This window comes from Trachypithecus francoisi, unplaced genomic scaffold (assembly GCF_009764315.1).
Source record: "Trachypithecus francoisi isolate TF-2019V2 unplaced genomic scaffold, Tfra_2.0 Lachesis_group5, whole genome shotgun sequence".
NCBI lineage: Eukaryota > Metazoa > Chordata > Mammalia > Primates > Cercopithecidae > Trachypithecus > Trachypithecus francoisi.
Genome location: NW_022681470.1, coordinates 121,990,037 through 122,012,089, shown reverse-complemented (window position 1 = coordinate 122,012,089; position 22,053 = coordinate 121,990,037). Strand labels below are relative to the sequence as shown.

At 35.9% G+C, this 22,053-nt stretch overlaps 1 long non-coding RNA gene across 1 annotated transcript; it reads right to left on the bottom strand.

Moving 5' to 3' along the window:
• Positions 1-695: 695 nt before the first annotated feature.
• LOC117075248 lies at positions 696-16,199 on the bottom strand. Its single transcript, XR_004433891.1, has 3 exons — positions 16,140-16,199; positions 8,443-8,566; positions 696-926 (listed from the first exon to the last, which is right to left on the bottom strand). It is a non-coding gene; the product is annotated as an uncharacterized LOC117075248 (long non-coding RNA).
• Positions 16,200-22,053: the final 5,854 nt, after the last annotated feature.

The window sequence follows — 22,053 nt, the reverse complement described above, 5'->3', positions numbered from 1 at the left end:
CAAACTGTCCCCCTGGCCAAATGCTTCCCAACTGTTGCAACCAGCCTTGCAATCAGATCGTGACAAAATGCTGCTGGCTGGGATAGGCACATAGAAGCCCTTTAACTCTTTTCTGTCTGCTATTTGAAATTTATACTTGCCACCTCAGAAGAAGAAAACTTGCCTTTTAATTTTACTACAAGTTAGAGTAAGATAAGCATCATTAAGTACAAAATGCTTCAAGAGCACAGATCTCACGGGCTCTCCCAATATCTTCTCTCAATGTCTTTCCTTAGCCATTTCTCTCAATGTCTTTCCTTAGCCATTTGACAAGGAGTTTTAGCAAAGAGACCCTGATAAACTGCCAATAATCTCTTATTTGTTATCTACCTGTTTTGCTTACTGAAGCAGCTAGTCTATTCCCGTTCCCCTTTCCTTTGGGGAAAAGCTATAGTTTGATAAATGCTAAGCCTCTACCATGATCCTGTGCATGAAGGAAATAAAAGGCTGGCTAGAAATTTCCTGGATTCTTCAGTCTGGGTCAAGCTTTGTGATAAAGCTTATGCCATAAACCAATGGCTATTTTTATAATGATAATTCTTGGAAGGTAGAAGGCAGGGAGGTAGGGAGGTGGCAAACTCAGCAACTAATCATGATCATTACAATTCAAAGATGTAAAGACCTTTCTGACCAACACATATATCCATTCAGTTCACAGTTCCAGGTGGAGGATGTGCTTGGAGGGGTCGACACTTGTGGAGGTGTGCAGACCTAGCTGTCTTCACGGTAACTTGACGGAACATCCATTGTTTATGTTAATAATTTATGAACCCAGTGTATTTGAAACTAAGGGAGAACTTAATATCTTACCAGTTGATATCCTCCAGTTTCAGAGTGTTGTGCTAGCCAATTCAGAATGTGTCTTCCAACAGCTTCTTGGTTTTCATCTGGAAATTAAAGAAATTTTATTCACATCAACATTTACCTTTGGCCAGTTTCGAGGTCAAAGTTGTTAACTTTGTCAAAAATATCAGTTCATGTCCATTTTAATTCCTTTTTAAAATGTTTTTTTAATATATCTAATGAAATAAAATCATCTACCATTAAATTATTAGTATCACAGTATTCCTTACAGGTACCTTTAGTATAAAAATGAATTATTATTATTATGTCCAATAGTGTAGATCTTACAACATACATGTAAAAGCTTAAATATCTCCCAAGCAGATCAAGCTCATTGTGGTCAAAACCAAACCCAAAATGTGTTCTTCCACTAGTGTTTCTTGATCCATAATTTCACTTCCTCTATCTTATTGCTTATGCAAGAAGTTTATAAAGCATCCTCACTTTTCCCTCTCTATCTCACACCCCTCACCACAACATTAATCATCAGGGTCCACTGATATGATTGTCCAAAATCTCTTCATTATAAACTTCTCACCATCCTTCCTGCCACAGCTTGTTCAATCAATTATAATCACAAGACCTACTAGCTCGTCCTCCCAATCCTTTGTCACTTGTCTAATTTATTCTCTAAACTGCAAGCAAAGTTAATCTTAGGAAATCTCAAATCTTTTATTTCACTCCCTACTTAAAATTCTTTCATGGTTTTCTCCATCACTTATGATCATTGTTTAACGTCAGCTGGTAGGCTCGGCGTGACCTGAGCCCTGTCTCCTCTTTGCCTCTGCACCAGCCATTTATCCCCTCGCTCTCATGTCTTGGCCACACTGACTGGCCCAAGCTCTTATCCACCTCAGGACATTTCCACACACTGTTCATTGCCTGGATCACCCTTTAATTTTAACTAAGCTAACTAACTTTAATTTATCCTATAGATGACAGCTAAAATGTTATTCATTCAGGGAATAATTTCCTCCCCATCCATCCTACCCATAAACCTACTTTTAATTAGGCCCCACAGTTCTGCTTCCAAAGTACCCACAATTATTACTTCATAGGTCAATTCACAATGGTAATAACTTGTTTAATATTTGTGTTCCTTGCTATAATGACAGCAGATAAACTTAATCCACCAATCCAGGTGCGCAAGAAATAATACACTGTTTTGTTTTTGTTTTTGTTTTTGTTTTCAAAATTAACTTAAATCTAATCCCTGCTTAATCAGCTTAAATCTAAATCCCACCAATCTGAAGAGAGTTTTAATCCCAGTGATTACCGGGCTCCACCTCTCCCATTTGCTTAGTGCCATGAACAATCTGAGTGGTATGTCTTATTCTGTCCTAAAGCACTGCACTACAGAGGTCCATCCTGTTCGTGGTTCTCACTGGTTTCTTCAGAGAAGCCCATTTTCCATTCTCACATTTTCTTTCCTAGCACCTATCAGCTCTGTTCTGTGCTTGGGGTCTGGGAGTGTTTTCTGGGAGTAGGAAGTCCATGGCTTGAGAGGAGCCTCTCTGGATGTTACTTCTAGGTTACCATTGCCCAAAGATGCTGCCAAGGAAACAGGGCAGGGCTATTCTACTTGTGGGCCCAGCAGTCTCTGCCCCAACCCCAGTCCGAGGCCTCTCCAATCTTCCTTGGTGACCCTGAAGATGACACTCCTATTCTCACTTCTCCACTTGCAGTGAGTATAGTCTTTTCAAAAAAGCAGAAAGGTTGCTTTCAAAAAGTTTCTACCTTCCATTCTGCAAATGTCTTTGAAGCAAAAAACAAAAGTTATCTGCTTAAACTAAGAAGTAATAGAAAAATACAGCAGGAAAAAAAAATGAATGTCTGGAGACAATTCATGTGGGCAGCACTTGCTCAAATAATGTGCCCAACATTTACGTATATTGAAAGAACGACTGGATTTGAAGTAATTCACAATCCTATTAATGTGTTTGACATGTCTTTGCATATGTTGACAGGCCTGTATACATGTATAGAGAATTTTACAGAGAAGGAGAAAGAGAAATGTGAGCTGATATTTATAGCCAGCAGAAGAGCAGCCTTTCTGCTTCTTGTCCTGCCTATCATAGGACCATATCTAGTTTCAGCTCTATGTCAGCTGTGTACTGCAGACACCACCACCATCGGCTTGGCAAAATAAGAGAAAAATAAATATTCTCTCTATATGACATGAATCCCAGTACGCCTTTTCCACAGGCTAATAATAGTCTGTCTTCCCCATAAGGTAGACAGGGAGTGTAAATGTTTGGAAGGTAGAACAAGACTGAATTTGACCTTTTACCACATGTGAGGTAGAATTGAGAGTTTTAGGTACACTCAGAGTTTAAATCAAGCAAGCTGTAATAGAATCGCACACTACACTGTTTAGATAACCTTCTTTTCAAATAGAAAAAACACATTTCCACTTCTCCATTCCAAAGCTGAGATACATTTTGGAAAATGAGAGACCTATTAGCCTTCTTTATAAGGGGAAAGAGGAAGAGAAAAAGGTTTTCGGCTGAATTTCTTCTTATTTTTGCAGGAGACATCCAGCAATTGTACTGTGCTTACAGAAATTTCATGCAACTCTCTAAGGCTACATATTGTCTAATATACGGTTGACACTTAAGAATATCAAATAAAAAAAATCATTTCTTAGGAAATGGGCTCTCTTTCAGCTTGAACATTTGGATTTTGCAAAATGTATTTATACCTCCCGGCACTGAAGTCGATCTGGACTTCGGCAAGTTACCTGTCCTACGAAACTGGCTCTTTTAAGAACAAGCCCCCAGCTCCAGGAAGCACATTTGCTCAAATATAAGTGGGCTGCAATTCAAGCAATTTGCTCCCTAACCACCTTGTAACAATCTTGTTTCTGATTCTGTGTTCCTTCTCCAGCTCCCCTCCTACTTTGGCCCTGAAGATTGAAGCACCATTTTATCTGCACTTCAGAAATCCTTTTCATATCCCATTTCTGGCTAACATGTTGCCTCCTAGACCACTAATTCCATGGACTGTTAATCTGTTAAAGGATTCCCCATCTTGCAACAGACTCATATTTGGCTTCCACAGATACCTCTGACCACTCATGGCCCCATTTTTAAATGAGACTTAGCCCCAATCCTAAACTGCCTGGATCAGATTGCTTCATCTCAGAATCTGAATCTTTATTGAAGAGTTCTGGCATTGTATTTCTAGTTCTAAAAGAATCCCAGGATAGCAAGACACAAGACTAGCCCACTATAGATACCCGGGCCATCATTCCTATCGAATTCATTTCAATCATTGGGAAAGCCGAGTTCTTAAACCAAGATATTCAGTCTTCTTTCAGCAGACACCTTCATTTAATAGTTGAGGTAGCAAAGTATCATTCTTTTGTGGCACAAACTCCAAAGACCAGCAGGAAAAGTGCTGATACCCTTTTATTCTAAGGACGTAGAATACACGTTATTTAGGTGCTCAGCTAGACATATGCATCCAGAAGCATTAGATTTAATGACACAGTCAACACACGGAGGCACATCTCCACTCTCCTCATGATAAGGAAGCATGCTTTCTGGTGTTACAGAAGCTGTTTCTTGACACATTATTGCAGGGAAATGCCCCCGAATTGCAATTACCAAGTGAAAGCCACATCACATAAGCTATCTGACAAATGAGGAGAAAATCAGGTCACAGAGCATTACTGGAGAGAAAAATAACATCAAAGTACTCAACCATACAATTATAGCTGAGAATGCTGTCATAAGTCAGCACCTCTAATGAAAACAGCAAGGCTAGCAATTGTTGCTCAGGTACCTGAAAGGCAATGTTCTACAAGAGTGATGGTCACCTAGAATATCAGTGCTCTCTTTCAGTTGGCTGGTCCCCAGCCTCACCTTCTTCTACCCAATTTGGACCACCTGACCCCACCTTTAACTTCAGGACTGTTACATCATCAGAAACTAAGCCTAGACTCAGCAATGAGGACTTTAAGAAATTCCTGAGCAATATTTGGATGTGACACTCATTCCAGGCCTGACCTCAACCTCTCATAAGATGCACATTCATAATTATATCTGGATATTTTTCTTCTGCTCACTCAAATTGTACAGTCTGGCTTTTGAAACCAGATGGGTTTAAGTTTTTTCAGTGAGGAAATTGTAATATCTGATTTTTTGCCTATAAAGTGGAGATAAAATATTTACTTGCAGAGTTGTTATGAGCATTCACTGAGATGATAAATGAATGGGTCTAGCACAGGGTCTAACGCATGGCAAGTGCTAAGCCTGCTGCTTTTTAAAATTTCCATACTACAATTCTTGAGTTTCTTTTTCTGCTTTCAGTCTGATGTCTTATTTGTTGACATTATCAATAGCTTATCTCAAAAATTATAATTTTAGTTTTTTAAATTTTACTTCTAAAATTTATTTTTAATTTTAATTAAGCATATATTCTTCTGGACATGCACTCTAATACAATAGCCACTAGACACATGTGGTTATTTAAATATAAATTTTAATTACTTATTTTAAACAATGCTTAAAAATTCGGTGCCTCTATTGTACTAGCCAGATTTCCAGTGCTCAGTGGCCATGTGTGGCCAGTGGCTATTATATTGGATAAAACAAATATAGAATATTGTAATCATGGCAAAAGTTCTGTTTGACAGCTCTGGAAGAGACAAAATCTAAGGAATTTGCTAATATATGCTATTACTTTTCTCTGAAGTATTTAGTTACCTTTTCCTTAATGTATTAACAAATGAGACAGGAAGTTGTAGCCAGAGCAATCAGGCAAGAGAGAGAAATAAAAGGCATTCAATAGGAAAAGAAAAAGTCAACTATCTCTCTTCATTGATGGTATGATTCTATATCTAGAAAACCCCAAAGATTCTGCCAAAAGGCTACTCGAACTGGTAAATTATATTAGTACAATTCAGAGTACAAAAATCTATGTAACATATCTATACACCAATAATGTTCAGGCGGAAAGTCAAATCAAAAACATGATCACATTTACAATAACAACAAAGAAAATGAAATACTTAGGAATACAGCTAACCAAGGAAGTGAAATATCTCCATAATGAGAACTGCAAAGCACTGCTGAAAGAAATCAGAGATGATACAAATAAATGGAAAAGCATTCCACGCTCATAGATTGAAAAAAATCAATGTCATTAAAATGGTAATACTGCACAAAACAACACTGGAGAGAGATTTAGTGATTTAACACTATTCTTATCAAATTGCCAATGTCATTCCTGATAGAATTAGAAAAAACTACTCTAAAATCCATATGAAACCCAAAAAAAAGCCCCAATAGCCAGAGTAATCCTAAGCAAAATGTACAAAGCCAGAGGCATCACACTGCTTGACTTCAAACTATATTATAATGATATAATAACCAGAATAGCATGGTATTGGTACAAAAACAGGCACATAAACCAATGGAACACAATAGAAAACTTAGAAATAAAGCCATACACTCACAACCATCTGATCTTTAGTGAGGCAAACAAAAACAAGCAATGGAAAAAGTCCTCCTTATTCAATAGTGATGAAATAACTGGCTATTCATGTGTAGAAGAATGAAACTGGACCTTTACCTTTTACTATATACAAAAATTAACTACGGATGGTTAAAGATTTAAGTGTAAGACATCAAACCATAAAAATCCTAGAAGAAAACCTAGGAAATACCGTTCTGAACATCAGTCTTGGCAAATAATTTTTGGTTAAGTTACCAAAAGCAATAGCAATACAAACAAAAATTGACAAGTAGAACCCAATTAAACTTATGAGATTCTGAACAGCAAAATAAACTATCAATAGAGTAAACAGACAGCCTACAGAATGGGAGAAAATATTTGCAAACCATGCATCCAAAAACAGTCTAATATCCAGAATCTATAGGAACTTAAACAAAAACAAATAACCCCATTTTTCAAAAATGGGTGAAGGACATGAACAGACACTTCTCAAAAGAAGACATACAAGTGGCCAACAAACATATGAAAAAAATGCTCATTATCACTAATCATCAGAGAAGTATAAATCAAAACCACAATGAGCTACCATCTCCTACCAGTCAAAATATCTATTATCAAAAAGTCAAAAACAACAGATGCTAGTGAGCTTGTGGAGAAAAAGGGAAAGTTTATACCATTGGTGGGACTGTAAATTAGTTCAGCCATTGTGGAAAGCAGTTTAGAGATTTCTGAAAGAACTTAAAACAGAGCTACCATTCAACCCAGCAATCTCATTACTGAGATATACCCAAAGGAAAATAGATCATTATGCCAAAAAGACACATGCACTCATATGTTCATCAATGCACTATTTACAATAGCAAAGACCTAGAATCAACCTAGGTGTCCAACAATGGTGGATTGGATAAAGACAATGTGGTATATGTACACCATGGAATACTATGCAGCCATAAAAAGGAACAAAATCATGTCCTTTGCAGCACCATGGATGGAGCTAAAGGTTATAACTCTAAGCGAACTAATGCAGGAACAGAAAACCAAATACTACATGTTCTCACTTACAAATGAGAGCTAAACATTGAGCGCGTATGAACATAAACATGGGAATAACAAACACTATGGACTACTAAAGAGGGGAGAGACAGAGGGAGGCATGGGTTGAAAAACTACCTATTGGGTACTATGCTCACTACTTGAGTGCAATATACCCACATAACAAACTTGCACGTGTACCCCTTGTATCTAAAATAAAAGCTGAATTTTTAAAAATGAGACAGATGGTCCAGAGGCCATCTGCTTCTACAACTCAGGTTTTTAAACTAAAAATTGTTCATACTTCCTGTGGTCATATGAATAACAAAATTTTCAGTTTTCAATCTTCTATTCTCAGTTTAGGAAACCAGTGTATAAGAGGAATTAACTTGGGACTTAACTGACCTTTAGAAATGTAAATCACATTAAATGTCCTTGGAAGATTTTCAAATATTTTCCCTCAAAAATTTAAGAGTGAATTAAATCTTCCCAAAGATTGGGTCTCAGAACAGTGCCAATGTCTAATACTTTAGGTACAATTTAATAGAATCCAAATTGACTCAGAATAAATCTTTGTTCCAAACTCTTTAAATTATGTGATTCTTTGATACTTTGAAGTGAAGCAGACTAGACAAAGCACTCACAGGTTTCCCAACTTTACTGCTGGTATCTTTCTGTTGCTACCTCCAAAAGGTCATGTTCTGACCTTCAAAAAAACTTTCACTTTTACTTCTCTGGGAACCTTTTCTCCAGAGCAGTCACCAGCTTAGAGTGCAAATCTACCCCATTTAATGGAGAAGATGGTGTGGCATGAAATATAATATTTGCCATTATTCACTATTAGTTCATTCAATCAGCAAATATTATTGAGTACCTGATATGTTCCAGACCCTTGGCTAAATGCTGGGGATATGGTGATAAACAAAATAAACATGACCCTTGTGGATGTTTATTTTGTTTGTGGTGCTTGTGGATGAATATAATAAGTGCTTGTGGATGAATATAATAGCTCAGTTCGACTTAGATGAATAAAATTATATGACATTTTAAGTTGTTTTATTTTCTTACCTTCAGACTACCTGATTTGTTCTTCTGTAGCCATGTTCAGAGGAAGGAACACTGTTCTACAAGCATCTCCATATTCAAGTCAAAATTACATTCTCCAAAGACACCCAATCCTGGTCTTACTCAACTAGCCACCAATTTGGGCTAAGTCACCAAGATGGCAAATATCTCATAAACCAAATTACTTGGTGTAGGTATCTGAATTATTCTGAGAAGCTGTACTGAGAAGGGCACTGAGGCTACATTTAAGTGAGACTGGAGAAAGTGTTGTGGACTACTAGCAATATCTTTCCATGAGCTCAAGAAATCAGAGTATGACAAATATGCTCAGTTATTTGCATTACTTGGGAGAAAACTCGGAGGTGATGTGGAGAGGTGTAATTCCAGATTAGGAAAGCAGGCAAGGGCCAAGACACAGAAGCATGGAAAAGTATGACTTGTTCCTCAAAAGGCAAGTGGTCCAGGTGAATGGAAGGCAGGGTGGGTGGAGATATGAGAAAAGGGCCAGCAAGGATGTGTGGGCCCAGACTATGGATGACCTTGAATGCCCGGCATCAAGTTCAGATGATTTGTCTGTGAAATTCTCATGTGGTTACCAAACTTTGGTGATTCCCAATCTGAATCAGTCACATTCTTTCTGCTACTGGTTTTTCTATAATAAAAAGCTCTCTTTCTCCTCTAAAATTCCTTCTAACCAAGGCATCTGTTCACACATACATTATCTCATTATCATTAAAGTTAACATTCTTAAAATTCACCTCTAAATTGGATGGGCTCTATATTTACGGAGAACTAAATTTCGGAATAACCAATAAAACAAGGTCAGTTATGTAATTAGATTGCTGACATAAAGTCCTACCCAAGCTGTTTATGAGAACTATGTTAGGATAGATACTTATAGCTCAGCATGTGCTTTTCTTACTCAAAGTAAAGATGAATATGTATTTAGTGCACAAAGGATAGAATAATAAAATGGTACGATAAAATCCTGTTCTCTCCAAATGTTTAATTTCTAGCTTCTGTGACATAAATACCTAAATATTCCCTGAATGATTATGCAAAAATAAAATCTCTTTTCCCCCCACCAACATATCTATGTATGTGTGTGTGTACATGTGTGTATGTGTGTGTAGGCTAAAGATAAGACAGTAGAAACTAGCTATGAAATTACCAGTGAACAATTGACTGCAATGTCTAGCATATCATTCTTATAACTGTAAAATTACTTAATGTACTGAAGTGTTAAGTTATATAATGCCTACAATTTATATAGTAGAGGTCTGTTCATCTTTTAAAATGCATACACTGTATGAAGAGGATAATAGTACTTATAGATTTCAAATTGAAAGGCAAATGAAAAAAGAGACTCATGGAAAAAATAATGGCTCAAATTTATTCTGTCAAAGAATATTCTCAGGATACAGAATTGCAGTCGAAAGAACTCAATATTTGTCTATCTCTGCCCCCTTGTGGTGGTATGTGCTTCTCAGGTAAGGTAAGCAAATTTTTGCAGAAGGAAATCAAACACTTCAGGTTTGAAAAGAGACATAAGAAAGAGTAAAAATAGAAGTAAATTATTATATTTAACATGGAACAGAATAATTTTACTTCCATCGGTGTGTGTATACTTAATATAATATCTGTGGTTAAATTTTAAGAGCTACTGGGCCAGAATAGTTATAAATGTGAAATGCTAAATTCGCCTGAGACAGAAACAAATAGCAAAATTATGGTTAACTTTTATTTTAGATCTTTGAAGTGTTGTAATGGTAATTACATAGAGATACATTTTACCCAGAAACTATGTAGGATTGTATGATATATGTCATTCAACCACAATGATGAATGTGTATTCAAGACCTTCTATATGATGGACACTTGATTAGATCTCAGGGAAAAAAAGTCAATACAGTCCTTGACCTCATGGATTCTATGCTTTATGAAGAGAAGAAGACAAGCTACAGATAATCACAATAAAAAATTACAATCTCAAGGCAATGTGTGAAGGAAGAGAATATGGTTCTCTTATATATAACTAATAATATATTTATTATTCTATTAATAATAAATAAATATTGATATGTTTATTTATTAGAGCTAATAAAAGAAACAGATCTAGCATGGGAGGCTAAAAGGAAGGCAAGAGTGAGAGAGGCTGTGAATATATGGGGGCAGGGAGTATATGGGAATTGTCTGTAATTTCTGCTCAATTATGCTGTGAACCTAAAGCTGCTTTTAAAAATAAAGTCTATTTTTAATAAAGGAAGAAAAGCAAGAGGGAAAAAGAGGCAGAGCGTGCTGGGATAGGCAGGAGAAGGGATGCACTAGAAGGTACACGAACAAAGCTCTGGGCCAAACAGTGGCAGAGCACATTCCAGGGCCTTACAGTCAGTGTGCCTGGAGCCCAGAGAGGGAGAAAGGTGTCCCAAGAACATGGAAAGGTGTTCAGAAGCCAAAGCTTGCACAACCATCTAGGTCATATAATGAATTTAGGTCTTTGGGAGTAATAGGGAGCTACTGAAAGGTTTCAAAGAGTAGGGCAATATAATCTGTATTTTAGAAATATATTTTAAATATCTTAAAATAAAATCTTAAATGAGGATAAAAGAAGACCAAAGAATATACTACTTTAATTAAATGTCTGATACGGTTTGGCTCCGTGTCCCCACTCAAATCTAATCTTGTAGCTCCCATGATTCCCACGTGTTGTGGGAGGTACCCAGTGGGAGATGATTGAATCATGGGAGTATGTGTTTCCTGTGCTGTTCTCATGATAGTGACTAGGTCTCACGAGATCTGATGGTTTTAAAAATGGGAGTTTTCCCACACAAGCTCTCTCTTTTTGCCTGTTGCCATCCATGTAAGATGTAAGTTGCTCCTTCTTCCCTTCTGCCATGATTGTGAGGCTTCCCCAACCACATGGAACTGTGAGTTCTCTATTAAAATTTTTTCTTTGTAAATTGCTCAGTCTTGGGTATGTCTTTATCAGCAGCGTGAAAACGGACTAATACAATGTCCACTCATACATGTAGTGAATGCTTACTAGGTGACAGCCTTTGTTCTAAGCTTTTAAGTTTAAAAATGTAATGTTCACAATTCTAAAATGTAGACAATAGACTATTATAGGAGTTTCAATAAAAGATAATGAATGGTACCTTGGACTAGAACCAGGGTAATGGAAATGAATGGACATTTGAAAAACATCTAGAATAACTAGTGATGGGTTGATTCCTTGTTTCTGGCTTATGCTACTGGATGGATGATGGCCATATCCTAAAAAGAGAATCCTATGACTCACACCTGTATTCCCAGAACTTGAGAGGCCAAGATGGGTGGATCATTTGAGGTCAGGAGTTTGAGACCAGCCTGACCAATATGGTGAAATCCCATCTCTACTAAAAATAGAAAAATTAGCCAGGCATGTTTTCAGGTGCCTGTAGTCCCAGCTACTCAGGAGGCTGAGGCAGGAGAATCTCTTGAACTCAGAGGTAGAAGTTGCCATGAGCTGAGATCATACCAATGTACTCCAGCCTGGGCAATAAAGCGAAATTCTGTCAAAAAAAAAAAAAAAAAAAAAAATCTAAAGAAGAACAAGTTTGAAGAGTTGGGATGGCAGGGACCAGAAGAGAAGAATATACCTACATTCAGTCTTGGAAACACTGAATTTGAAGAATTTCTGAGACACCTAAGAGCAGATATGGGCCAGGTCTAGGAGGGAAGAAAAGGTCAAGCCAGAGCAGCTTAAGAAACCTCAGTTATGAAAGAATAAATGACTATCACTTAAGAATACTGCTGATCATCTCAGGGGGAAGAGAAACTTCAATTTCACAGAAGAAGTTATGGAAATTGGAGAAGTTGGGAGTTTGGGAAATTTGCTGGTGGCAAATAAGCAGGAAAAAATCACTAAAAATCAGTTCACTACGTGGCTTATTTCCTGAAAACCAATCCATCAAACATAGTGACTTAACAAAAATAATCTTACAAATTTTAAGAGAAATATTTTGATTTGATGACTGAATATAAAACAGTACATATGTCATAAGTAAAATTTTAAGTTTCACGTAGAAATTACTCATTTATATTGATTTTTATTCCTTTAAAATGTCATTTTTTTATTGAGTCAACCTTTTGGCATTCATCTGTTTTCATTTACAGTATTTTTAATCTATTTATGTTTTATCCATTTTTTGTATCTTTTTCATTTTGTCCATTGTGGTCATTTTTTTTTCTTTTTGTGTGTGTGTGCTTTCAGAGAGAATCATTTGCAAACTACTACCAACCAAGTCAAGATACCTTAATTGTTCCTTGATAGAAAACACATTTTTAGTTTCATGTGAGATGTGATGGTTTAAGCTAACTCTGATTCTTTTGAATGAATTTAAATTTTAATTCTAAATTTTGTTTAATTTAAAATTTTTCTTTCATTAAATTTTAATTTAAAATTCTGATTTATTTTAGTGCCTGCGAATTTAAATTTAAAGTTCAATCTCCTAATTAAAGTTTAATTTAATCTTAAACTATAAATAACTTAAACTTAAACTAGAGATATAAACTTAAACTAGAGATATAAAAGGAAAGCTGGTTTGCTTTGAGGAAGTGGCAGAAGAATAAGGAAAACACATAAAGTTTACCAAAATAGGAAATGACATTCAGAGATAACTGAAACTATATCTGAGGTAGATAAGAAGTCCCATTACATATAAAATAACCCCCTCAAAGAAAAAAAAACTGAAAAACAGCTTTTGCTTTGAGAAATTTTAAAAATCAAAACTGATTCTTTAGCATTTACAGATTTTTTTTGCCAGGTTCTCAGGTTGGGTTTAACCTTAAAAAATTAATATCCAGAAAATCATATTTCATCATTGGGGACCAAATTTAAACATCCTAATCACTTTAACTATTACAACTATTTGGGATAAACTGATAAATTTGGTGAATCTGATCATTTGGCGAATGACCATTCAGTGAACTGGTTCTTTAGCAGATATATTTTTAAATTAGGAAGGATCCAATTCACTGTCACAAAAACAGCCTTTCCTTTCTCAAGGCTGCCACAGTCTAGAAGGGGAGATTAACAGGCACAGACTTAGAAACTTTTTATAAATATTAAGAAATGAGCTAAGTGCAGGGCACTCTATAGTAGCATAGGAGGGAGGGTAGGTGAGCAGCCAGCTTGACCTCAGGAAGCTTCCCAAGATTCACACTGGTAATGACAATATAGCTGATTATTGAAAGAGTTTTCCAACCAGAAAAGAAAGAAAAAGACAACATCATTTCTCAAAGCATGAAAGGACATGCTATTTTCTGAGAATGGCAAATCATATTGCATCAGCTTCTGATGCAGAGAAGGCATGAATAATGGCAATTGGTAGTAAATGATGATTTTAAAAAAGCCTATCACGTACATTTAGGAAGTATATTTAGGAAATAAAATTTTGCATTAATTAACAAGACTTAGAACTTGACTGCATTTAGGAGATGAATGAAAAAGCAGATCCCAAGATGATGTGCAATTTCTAATTTGGACAAATAGACAAATTCCTGAGACAGAGGAGTTCAGAGGAAGAAATGTTAGAAGGAAAGATTTTAGAGGGAGAAATTATAAGTACAGTTTTATATATGTTAAATGTGAGGTGCTTATGTGGGATCTAAATTTAGAATCTCAACTTGAAATTGATGAAATGAATATGGAATTCAAAAGAGAAGTGTAGATGAGATTTTCAAAAGACTAGGAATGAGTAGCATATATAGCAATTGAAACTGTAGGAGTAAAAGATATTATAAGCAGAATATTTAATGTTAAAAAAAAAAAAGAAAATTTTAGGTATAGAACCCTGAGGGACAGTAGCACTCAAGGAACTGTCAGAAGAAAGAGTCCCCAAAGTTAGACTGAGAAAGAGTGGCTAGAAAAGTAGTGTGGCATGTAACGAACTCTCCTCTAGTGTTTTGAGGAAGAGAGAGTGGTACAGAACTAAATATTTCAGAAAGGTTGAATGATAATCCAAACCAGGAAGCCTCCAGTGGATGTGTTACTAGAAAATAGAGGCATTTCATTGGAGTGGTGAGAGCAGAGGGCTTGAAGAGTGAAGGTCAGGAAGCTGAGACAGAAAGTGAAGATAATGAAGAAGGAAGTCAAGTTTCATGGAATCGTTTTTCTCAAGATTGCAGGGATATGTTCACGTTTAAATGCAGAAAAAAAGTGAAAATAGAATGAGAGAGTTTGAAGATCTACTTGCTTTTTGAGCAAACTGTTTAATTTTTCTCCTCCCAATTCTTTAATCTGAAATATGGGGATATGAAACAATGTCTACATCATGAGATCTAATTGTATAATCCATGCAGAGCTTTGCATATTACCTGGTATATGCTAATTACTTAATAAATACTGGCTAATATTAAATAGCAGAAAGAACAGTATTGAAACAGGAGAAAGGGAAGAGAATGTGGATTTGGATCCATGTCTGTGTGTACATTCAGCATTGGGAGATGTACAGAGTTTCAATCTCATAACCACTATCTCTCTGTCAAGAAAGAGGGGTAGTGGATTCAGAAGTTTCTGAAGGGAATTAAAAGGATTGTATTTCTCATATCTATATGAAGAAGGAAGGAAGGGAATAGACTAAAATTTATCATACCTCTTTTATGAGTCATGCATTAAAATAAGTGCTTTGTTTATATTATCTCATTTAGTTCTCAAAGTAAGGTAGTTATTATTCCCATTTCACAGATACACAAACTGAGGTTTCTGTATCAAAGTATTCTGTGGTAACAATAGACTCAAACAATGACTCAACATGGAATAAGTTTATTGCTTGCTCTTCAAACAGTCTAGTATAGTAATAGAGCTCCTTCTCCATAGTCACTGAAGAACTCAAGTCGATAAAATGCTCTGCCACTTTCAACAATATGGCTTCCAAGCTTGGCACAGTCTTCTCCAGCCAGGTGGAAACTAGGAAGGATTTTCTTTTTCTTTTTCTTTTTTTAATCTTCATTGTTGTATTTGGCTTGTTTATTTGTTTGTTCATTGACCAGAAAAATGATATGGGCCAGACATGGAAGAAATACTCATAAGTTCTGTTCATATTCTCCAACTAGAAATTAGCCACATGCTACAGGTAACAGTCTCTGCCAGTTTGTTATTTGTTCGAGGAAGCTTGAGAGCAGGGAAGAAGATTATGAGTTTATTTTAGAAACATTGCATTAAAGTTTATATGTTCAAGTGGAATATTACCTATAGAGGTACAGCTTAAGAGAGAACCTCAATGGAGTTTTGAAGAGAACCCCGAGGTGTAAAGCAAATAAGACCATCAAGCATTGAAATAAATAAAGTTGCCAAAAAAGATATTATAGTAGCCATAGGATTGCAATATTTCCACAGACAGCACGAAGAGCATCCCTACCTACTACCTAAAAAGCTAGTAAGGATAAAATGGGAAAATAGGCCTCAAAATCGCTAAGCAAATACACTAAATTACCATTCCAAAAACTACAGTAAAGAAAGAAGAAGTAAGAATGGGTAATAATTGATAATACCGTGTGGTTTTCTTCAATCTTCTTTTATTTTCTATCAGTAAAAGCATTTGCTATGCAACTAAATGCTACTAGTAAGTGAGACAATATTGCTCAAACTTATATGGGCTATTTAGTAACCAAAAAAAATTATTGGTGCTGCTGGCAACAAGCTGATAATCTATACTTACTTTTTCTATTGTGTGTGAATCATTTTTCTAATATATGTTCATGTCATATCTCTGTTAACTCTGTAAGCAAAAATGCAAAGCAAGTTAACAAACATTCCAACAAAAAAAACTCATAGCCTTAATGGGAATAATGCACAACCCAACGAAATCATACAATTCTTGTAGAACAAACTTTTCCATGAATATCTAATATAGTAAAAAGAGCAAAAGACCTAGATTCTTGCTCTAGCTATGTAACTATCTGAATAATTTAAGGAAAGTCACTTTTCTTTGAAGGGCTTCACTTCTTCCATCAGTAAAATGACCCAAGTTTGAACTAGATTAGATTCAATTTACCAAACATTTATTGAACATCTATTGTTAAACTCTGTGCCAAGTACTGGGGGTATACAGTTACTTATGATACAATCCCTGTGTTAAGCTTTTCAACAAAAGTTATTTCTTTCCTGGGCACATGGATAACTAACTAAACTTTCAACCTTACTGTCAAAAGATAAAACCCTATCGTTAGTTCTGCTCAATGAAATGTGAATAGCACATGTCTGTGTCAGTCCACACTGAAGCAGTAGAAGCCCCTACTCAATTTCTACTTCTTCTGCCATGGAAATATGAGAACAGTCCTTGTATTGAGAACGTAGAGCCTTAAGTTTGAAGTTGCCTAGATCCCTGAGTCACTGAACAGACCAGCAAACAGCTGTCCTTGAGAGTTGCCCAGATCTGCGGCAGATTCTTGCATGAGTGAGATGTAAACTTTTTTTCTGATAACTAGCATTAACTGCAATAGAGTCTATCACTTCTTGACAAAAGAGGCTAGTTAGAAGGTAGACATATGCAACATGGTATGCATTTCACTATGGGAAAAATAAAGTGCCTTTGGCAGAGAAAATGAAAAGTAATTCATAATTTCTAAAGATATCGGGGAAGCTATCATAAATTAAGAATGAGTGTGGCAGTTTAATGAAGGAACTGGAATATAACATTGAGACACAAGAAAGACCATTAAGGATGGAACCTGGGGGAACACTAACATCTAAGATTTAGATAAAGATAAGTTAATAAAGAAAACTGAGAAGAGAAGACAAAGGAGCAGAAAGAAAACTAGAAAGAAATGGTATTCTGGAAACCCAGAAAGGAAAGGAAAACATTCCAAGAGGAGTCAGAAATTGTCTGTAATGTCAATTGTAGGGAAGTCATGATCTGAAAAGAGGCCACTGGATTCAAAATTATGAAAACTTTAAAGATGATATGCAGACTATAGTGATTGGGAGACAAAAGGTGGCAAAATATGCTTATAGTAAACACACAGTAGTATTTATCAAAGTGTGTTTTGGAAAACATTTACTGCACAAAATTCTCCCCCAAAAGATGGAGGGAGTTGACTGCTGAATACATTTGAGACATGCTGTGCATACCATGTACCTATAAGGGGATTTTGAAAATCTATTTGTGATTTCTCACCTTGGGAGATAAGAAAAGGAAAAACAAAAAGTATTATTTTCTTACAAACTCACAACGTCAAGTTAAGAAAACAAAGTAAACTCCTGGGACTGCTCCACAAGTGTTGACCAAAGTTTAGTTTCTAATAGCACTAAATTTTGTTTCACTAAGAAAAAAAAATCCCTTGAATGGGGACAAGTTAGGCTAAATTTTTTAGTTAGGTATGTCTTGAAAATAAAAGAATCCATAAAGTGTGTTTTCCCTTCTCACATAGCACATTTGTGGTTTGCTAGCCTGAGCACAATTACAAGCTTCAGCCGACTTTTGCAACATTCCTTTTCTCTAATTTGTAAAATGGAGATAAGAATAACACAGATTTCAAAGAGTTGTCTTGAGGAGTCAGTGAGATAAAACATGAAAGCACTTAGAATATTGCCTGACATATAGAGAATGCCCAATAAATATTAACTATGACCATTATTAAACTTTTCATATCTCCTTCAGCATCAAGCTGGCACACAGCAGAACTCAAACCATCTGGGCCCCTGATGAAGTGTTGTTATTGACCGTTGACAGTCAATGTAACATTCATGCATAATTTACACACTAATAATCAAGAGTTGGCAGAGGAACTATTACATTTGGTTACTTCAATTTCAAGTGGAGATATCTGAACTTGAGAACCGTTAATCTAGCCATGATTTTTACAGAACAATTCTTGTGGGATTTGATCATTTAATCCACCTAATTGCATGAAAATAGAATAATTTAATGCATATTCCAATTGGGGTTCACACCTAAACAAACACACGTTCCTAAATGAGTGTGCAATGAGTCTGTGGTTTTCTGTCATTACTCCAACCATTGCATTAAATTGTTAAGAAACCTATTTTCTGAAAGGAAACTATAGGAAAACATCTAGCCATTTTCTTAATTAAAGAGCAATTCTTTAAATCTTACTGTGATTTTAAAACTTTAACATAAAGTCTTCTGCTCTGAGGAAAATTATATAGTTAGGCTGCCAAAGAATTCCCTCCCCAAGAATTTACACCATGTGATCATGTGGGCTGTGAGCATTCTGAAAGTTTTCCCCTCAGATCTCCCAGACAGAGCACTGCCTCTTCCTCCCACACAGTTTGGGGTTTGGGTTATTTTTTTTTTCCAAAAAAAAGACATGAGAATTTAACTCATTTTTACTTTTAATGTCAGACTCATTCTGAGGCTATATACAGAATCCAGCATCAGCACAGAAAAAGTCATTTGAGTTTCCTCTTCCTCATGTTGAAATAAAAAATAAATATCTAAAATTATCCGTAACACATAGTTTTAAATTGAGTAGATGTAAAACGCTTGCTCTGAGAGCAGCACTGAATTCCCCTCAGAGTGTCTTTAGAAGTGGGTTTTTATATGTCTGCCATCTGAGTTTTTTATATCCACATCCTTAGAAGGCATTTCATGCATTACCCAGTCTGTCCAGCAAGAAGTCCACATTAGCTTGTGGTAACTGTACTACCATGAGGAGAGCAATCAGCATTACCTCATTGCTATCTTCCGAATTCACAGACTCTTCATCCATCTTCTGGCAGCTTCAAAGACAAAAATTAGGCAAACTATCCACCTCTATTTCAATAATTCTACCACACATCTTTGTTTGCCAGGATACAAGAAGGTATTTTAGAAGACAAACATTGTGACAATCCAGTACCCTGTTGTCATTTTGTAATGTTTTCATATTTCCATGGCATTCTTCCACCTGGCCACACCAGATATAGTTAACTAAGCTTCTTTTGTACTAACTTCATAGACACAAAACCAGTTACTATAAAGAATAGAGTAAGATCAATCATGTGCACCTGACTTTTCCCATCACTGCCTTCACTCTGCCAGTCCTCACTATTCTTCATCTCCTTAAGTATAACTTACTCAGGGAGACTTTCTCTCTACCCTCCTTCCTCTCCCAACACACACCTGTCTAGATCAAGTCCTTCTATACCACACTCTGAGAAACACCCTAATTTTTCTTTTTCTTTGTGGCATTTGAAATGATTGTAATTTTAGGGTGATCTGTATAATTGTTTTTTAGTGTTTCTCTCTCCTCCTAGACTGTTTACATGTCCATGGTTACTGCTCCGTGTTTGTTCCATGAATGAATCCTCTGGGTAACATCTTTTATTAAAGAAACAAGTCTGATGAGATTATAGTCATGTTCAGATTTCTGTTATCAAACTGAGGCACAATGAGGAAGAAATAGAAATAGGCCATTATCACTTTGGCATTTAGAAAAGCATTTAATCCAAGCATAATTCATTTCATGAGCCTGGCCCTTTAAAATTTAAAATATAGCAAATAAACGTACAATGATATTACCTTATCCTTGGGAACAATATTTTCCCCCGTTATAGTTTTCCATAACCGACACAACATCAAAATGTGGTATCTGCATTTTCAGCAAATCATTTAATATACAAAGTACCATTGCAAAATAGCCTATTGAGGAAGATAAAAATTTACTATCATCTTCATTTGGCCTCCCTGACCAATCTCCTCTAATGGCTACTCTGTGTTATATTCCCCATGTTCTCTGCTGTTTATGTCTTTCCTGCTGCCTCTTTCGCTGCTTGGCTTCCCCTCTGTGCTTCACGCATTTTATCATTGGCATGCAATCCACTGAAGGATGTTCCCACAGAGATTTTCCACTCCGTGGAGGAGTCAGAGATACACCATTAACCCCAAACTGGCCTACTGGCATTTACAGAACTGTCCAATAATGTCCCTCCTTGCCTCTCATCAGCTGGTGTATGCTTGGAAAATACAAGCAATTATGATATTGTCCTGAGGTAAACATAATTAGGAATCAAATCATTAGAGAAAAAAAATCCACAATAATGCTTTTTAAGCCAAATATAAATGATTTATTAAAAACAATCTCTATTCGTTTGTCAGACTGATTTCCAGAACTGAAAGTCTCATGTAATGTTTCTATCCTTACCTAAAATGGTACTTAAAAGGTTATTTGAAATGTTATTTGTGATTACTAACTCTTATGGTCTTGCAGAAATCAAAATACCACATACAAATATAGGCAAGGGTAACAAGGCAGCTGCAAATGTTTTTCCTCTAAACAGATTCTTGAAAGTTCTTTTTACTGAAAAAAAAAAAAAACATGCAAATGACTTCTGCTAGAAAATATTAATAAATCTGCATGCAAAATTTGATTCAGGAAATATTAGGTGCGTGGTATGTATGGCACTGGTAAAATGCAGAGATAAATAAATCCTCAACCTCTCTGTCCCTCAGTATCTTAATCTGCAAAATGGTAATAACAATAGTACTTATCTCAAGTATGTGTTGTAAGCATTAAATGAGTTAACATATATGAACACTTAGGGATGGGCCTGGCACCTAGTAAGTGTTCAGGAATGTTAGCTGTAATTTTTATTATTTACCATAATGAAGAAGTTTTAGCCCAGCATGTGAGACTTAAATGTAAACATAAAAATATGGACCCCACTGTGGTTGTTTCAGACGTTTTTAGTATTTTTTAAACCTCACTCGCCTTGAAAATGCATCTATATGAGTAGCACCTCCACCATAAGTCTCATCAACATTGGACGTCTCAGAGACTTGAAACCAAACCAATAAAATAAGGGCTAATAGTACCTCTTCATTCCCTCCACTCATTTCCAGAGAAAGCCAGGAAGATAGTTCTTTCGGTAGGAGACCAAGTTTCCATCCCAATCTAATGCCTGGATCCCTTCTTGAATATTCTAAAGTGAACCTGAAAGACATCAGATAAACCCTAAAATATAATTTGTTTGTTTCTTTTGGTCATGTGTGTGTTTCTTTTGAAATCTATAAAATGGGGATAATTAAACAAAATGACAATATATAATAATATATAATGCTGTGAGCCAGACCTCGCTACAAGTAATTTCCATATATTAACTCATTTAATTCTCACTATAACCAATTATTGTTCTCAGTTTACAAATGAAGAAGCTAAGGCACACAGTAGCTGGTCATATAGATGCATCTTGTCCAACATCACACAATTCATTAGCCAGGATTTGAAGCTAGTAATACTCTTAACCACAATATTATACTGGTCCCTACTCCATCCCTTCAGCACTTACATTATAAATTATGCCTATACCAAAATTTCTTATATGTCAAGACCAAAAGCTCCAGGAGCTCCTTAGAGGAGCACAAAGAACATTGGCTTTGTTCTGTTTAACAAAGTCTAACTGTGTAGTTCCTGTAACTAGGGTCACCATACATCTAATTCTGCCTGGGACCATCCAGGTTTGTACCTGTTTCCCCAGTGAAAATTATAAATAGCACCCCCTTTCACCTTCAACAGTAATGTAAATCATATGTCTGATCTTTAACTTAATAGTTCTGAGTGTGAGAAATGAGTTTGTATGTGTGTGTATGTGTATGTTGCCACCTGAGATTTTGAATTATTTACCGTTAAAAT